This window comes from Trematomus bernacchii, unplaced genomic scaffold (genome assembly GCF_902827165.1).
Source record: "Trematomus bernacchii unplaced genomic scaffold, fTreBer1.1, whole genome shotgun sequence".
NCBI lineage: Eukaryota > Metazoa > Chordata > Actinopteri > Perciformes > Nototheniidae > Trematomus > Trematomus bernacchii.
Genome location: NW_022987942.1, coordinates 1,233,602 through 1,238,739, shown reverse-complemented (window position 1 = coordinate 1,238,739; position 5,138 = coordinate 1,233,602). Strand labels below are relative to the sequence as shown.

Here is a 5,138-nt window from a genome sequence, read left to right as displayed (position 1 = left end):
TCAGTTTATTTCGCCGGTCAAGATGTCCGTTAGTTTAAATCTTCCGGACAAAATTAGAAAAGTGCCGGTCAAAGGTCTTCTTTGTTATTTATTGAGCTTTAAAACAAATGAATAACGACTCTATATAATAAAACACGGAGGACGGAGATCTTTTTTTCTCCCCCTCTTGACTTGATCAGAGCACGGCTCCCCTCTCCTGCAGGGGGGCGTGGTCAGCTGCAGCTCACAGAGATCAGCCCCGTAGACAGCAAACAGCACATAGAGCGAAATGAGGCATGGCTAAAATGCATGATCTGTTTGGTATTTTGAAAACAGAAACGTATAAATATAGTGACTGCTTTTTCGTCTTTTGTTTTCTTTGTTATGTTCTCTGTATTTTATATGTTTGTGTTATGTGTTATGTGTAACGTTGCTGCCTTCTTGGCCAGGTCAGCACTGAAAATGAGATTTTATCTCAATGTTTTTATCTGGTTAAATAAAGGTTAAATAAAATAATAAAAAATAAATATACCTTATATAGGTATGGCCCTACAATATATCATTTAAATATAGCATGATAGGTCCACTTTAAGCTAGCTTGGGACCAAGGCACTGTTAGATTTTATTTGCAGCGCTTAATAATATTTTTTGGAACGATTAAGTTGGATTGGACAACTTCCCAAGGAACACCTGGCGATCTCTCGTGGCAAACTGGTGTTCCACGTGTTACAACCCGGCTCCTGGGCTGCAACAAAAAGCAGGGAGGCGAGACGAGGGGGAAGAATATCACAATAGTTTATTCTTAATAAACAAATAAATCCATGAAACCAGCAACAGGTCCCCGAGGCTGGCACGGAGAGAGTGCCCAGAGGAGTGAGAGAGCGACGTATCTGGCTTGGCTCCCCTTGTAGGCTTCCAGCAGGTGCAGCTCATCCGGCAGGTGCAGCTCATCAGGCACAGCTCATCAGGCACTGGAACCTGCAATCACCCACCCACAAACACACACAAACAGACGGCACCCCACGTGGTGTGGAGGGGTCGTCACACACGACAGAGTGGTCTAAAATCACTGCTGTAAGTTAAAATGTTTACTTCTTCCATAGAGATATTATATTAACTTCTGCTGTACTTACCTGCTTGCTCACTAACTCGATACTAGAGCCAATAGGATCGATCCTTTTATACTACTCGTCAATTTCATCAAAAACTATGTGCAAGAGTGCAGTTCCATGCGCTCTTTTCTTCTCTCTCCACTGCTGTCCTCCTTTCCTCAAGTCTCGCGCACGAGCAGCGCGCTCCCTGCCTGAACTCCGATTATCAAGCTGACGGACAGCAGCCAGCAGGGAAGGACAGCAGCAGCCGGCGACTCGCGAGTGCAACACACGCGCATGATGGCTGAGAGAAAGAGGAGCGTTGTGTGGAGCTATTTCACAACTGTCAATGAAAACGTAGCGAACTGTGATGTGTGCAAGAAGGCAGTTCGCTACTGTGGCCACTTTGTATTGTTATTTTTCATGTTTGCACTTTACATTTGCAAAAGTAAAACGTTTATTTGTCTATAAAAACTGTCCAGTCTTTAATCATGGAAATAAATTCAGATTTAGTCTATGATACTTTCAGCTCAAAAATCATGTCATGCAGCTCTCCCCTATATGAAAGTAGCTACATAAGACGCTTTTCATTTTAAAAAGTATTGGTATCGGTATTGGTATCGGCGATACTGGCCCTGAAATACTTGGTATCGGATCGAATCCAGATTTTGTGGTATCGCCCACCCCTAGTCTGAAATAACATTTATTAAATTAGGTTTATGTCCTTTCTAACTCGTTTTTATATTTTATACATTTTAATGAGTACTTCTAGAAGGAGCCTGAGAAATTAGAATCTCATTTGGTCTTGGGCTCACAGGCGATGGAGTTAAATGACAGTTTATTTAAAGGGGAGTCCTACAGACAGAGAAAAACAAGGTAGTCCCAGCACACAGAAGGCAGTCTATGTGGATGACCAGTGTTTGCAGCTATAACCAATTGAACCTATAATAACGCACATCAAAAACAGAGATATTTTTTGCATACCACAAAAAGCTGCTTTCCAAGTTACAAACTTTTCCCGTATATTACCTGCTGCTGCTCTGAATCACCACAGAGGAATCACTGCATCACATTTGTCCAACATATCTTAAGATGGAAACTTTGCAGGCTCCTGTCTCACCCACAGAAACTTGAAGAGTTTCCATTAAACACACACATAAAGCCAAACCATCTGCAGCCTTATTGAAATCTGCCTTTATGGCCATTGTTTGTATAAATATGTAAGGATATGAAGTGGTAAGATGAAGTTAGAAACATGTCTTACTGTACCTATACTTTTGTGAAACTGTAAATTAATGGATGTAATATTTGTTTAACATTTTAAATTCTAAATTCCCCAGGTTTCCAAATGTCTCACCACGGGCTTATTACTCTTGCAACAGATTTTTCAGACCTTGGCATCCCTCTTTCTGAAGAGAACACATTTGGTACAAGTACCTCCACCACATATCTAGGTATCAGTTTGGACTCAATGTCCTTCCAGGCTTCTCTACCCTCATAGAAAATACAACACATAACTATGCCCAGGTCTATGCTGGCAAACTAAACCAAATACCAGCGACAAGCCCGCTTTGGACTCCTCAATTATACCATTTGCATAATTCCACAAGCAACATCTTTCCTGTCCAACCTTTGAATAATATCCCCCCTTTCTCCATGAGTTTTATAGAGGATGCATGGAAAACTTGGAAATGCGTCTTTGGCAAGATTTCCTGTCATCCTGGAAAGGCAACTCCTTCACTACGACTTTATCATCAAGCATGAAGATATTAAACTCTTCATGGATGAAGCTGGAACGGAGGGGGATGGTTTTCTTCCTTGCAGCCACGTGTGATACTATAAGTAAAGCTGAACTTCCTACTGCAATGACCCTAACCAACGACCATGCTTCTGCAGTTTCCATTTCCTGTCATATTCGGTCTACATTTCCACCAATAGTTAAGAAAAACTACAAGCCTGGATTGGTAATACACTTTACCACGGAACCTTTCAAAACATTGGCAGGTATACATTGCTCACTTTAGAAAGATTGCTTTTGTGGTGTATTAAGGAGACGGACACCGCTATGTCGTTCACATCTTTACGCCACGTTGAACTTCACCTTCAGACTGCGCATGCGCGCTACAACAGGTTAACCAGGACCATATTCACTGAGGTCCAAAAAGCACCAGTTTGCCTTGTAACATAATAAACATTATGTATATATACCACATTATAATAATAATACATTACATTTATAAAGCGCTTTTCCTGGTGCTCAAAGCGCTTACAAGCAAGTAAAACAAAATAACAATAAAAGTAAAAAGTGCTAAGCTAGGTGGAATAAGGGCGAGGGGTTAGTGAATTAAGAGTTGAAGGCAAGAGTGAAAAGGTGAGTTTTGAGGGATTGTTTGAATGATGTGAGAGTGTTGGCAGATATGACGTGGCTGGGGAGGGAGTTCCAGAGTGTGGGGGAGGCTGCAGCGAAGGCCCTGTCACCCCAGGTCCGGAGCTTTGTCCTGATGGGCTGCAGTAGGTTAGCTTCAGCAGACCTGAGGTGACGGGTGGGGGTGACACACCCCCACCCGTCACCTGTTGGATGAGGTCACAGAGGTAGGGGGGGGGGGGGGGCAAGGTTGTTGAGGGCTTTGAAAGTGAAAAGTAAGATTTTAAAGTCAATGCGGTGTTTGATGGGGAGCCAGTGGAGGTCATGGAGGATAGGGGTGATGTGGTCGGAGCGTCGGGTGAAGGTGAGCAAGCGGGCAGCTGAGTTTTGGACATATTGAAGTTTTTTTAGTATGAATGCAGGTTATCCAAAAAGTATGCTGTTGCAGTAATCCTAGGGCTGTGCAATTAATCGTATTTCAATCGCAATTACGATTTTGGCCTGCCACAATTACGAAAACAACATAACCGAAAAAAACAATTATTTTGTTTTGCTAGGTTGTGACAGTGCACTGCAACATATTTGATCTAATTTATTTGTATTTATCATATTTATATATGTTTAGTATCTTGTTGAAGTGCGCTCCAAAATATTTGTTGATCTTGTTTATTGGTATTTAAATGTATCATTTATTTTATTTATTTTTATATTGGTTTTTCAGTTGAATTATACGTTCAGGGTAATCAACAGTTAAAAAGATATTGTTCAAATTATTATTTGTATTTGTTTTAAAGTACAATAAATGGATGTTTTCAAAGTCAATGAATAATCGTATTTAATAATCGTGATATCAATTATTGACCAAAATAATCGTAATTATTATTTTTGCCATAATCGCACAGCCCTAAGTAATCCAGTCGGGATGTTATAAAGGCATGGATCAGAGTTTCAGCAGCGGTTGATGAGAGGGAGGGTCTGATGCGGGCGATGTTCTTTAAGGCGAGACACCCCAGGTGAATAGGGTAATTTTTTTCACTTAAAGATATCAGCTAGAAATCTCTCCAGTTAATTACTTACAATAAGGCAATTGTTTTTTGTATTACAAGTTTTCTGAAATAGCATGTTTAAATATGCAAATGAGCCATTATCTCATGAAATATGGGCATATTTTAACACATTTCAGGAACCGAAATCTGAACTTTGGATAAAGCCAGGATCAAAATTATTGTTTCATTTTGTAGTCATATTAGTATCTAAGGCTATTACAGAAGGGATTTTAGATATCTCTTTGTATCACTCCATAAATCAGAAAATACTGTCAACAGCCCTAAAATATCAATTTTCACCATGTTTTTAGGTATAACATGTTATATAATTCAGGCTATGAATTATATATGACCAAACCCTTCTGTAAAAGCCTTCATAATATTGATAGGAATATAACTGGAAGGTTTGGTGTATGTAACTGCTACTGAAGTGGAAATTTCGAACTCAGAGTAGGAGAAAAAACTCATTTTGAGAAAACGACCTTTAAAGATTGCAGTGTGACGCTAGCTAAACCCTCCTGTTATCTGGATGATAGCTTGCGCATCGACGCACTCCCTGAAGGTATTTCATGTTCGGGGTCATTTGTTTTTTGTATAACCTTGCTTTGTGCAAGTGACAATTGTTGTCGTCTTCTCTGTGAACGTTTTTTTCGCCGT

At 40.2% G+C, this 5,138-nt stretch overlaps 1 long non-coding RNA gene across 1 annotated transcript; it reads right to left on the bottom strand.

The window, feature by feature from the left end:
- Window positions 1–758: 758 nt before the first annotated feature.
- On the bottom strand, window positions 759–1,253 carry LOC117470800. The gene is made up of 2 exons (XR_004554725.1): window positions 1,113–1,253; window positions 759–957 (listed from the first exon to the last, which is right to left on the bottom strand). It is a non-coding gene; the product is annotated as an uncharacterized LOC117470800 (long non-coding RNA).
- Window positions 1,254–5,138: the final 3,885 nt, after the last annotated feature.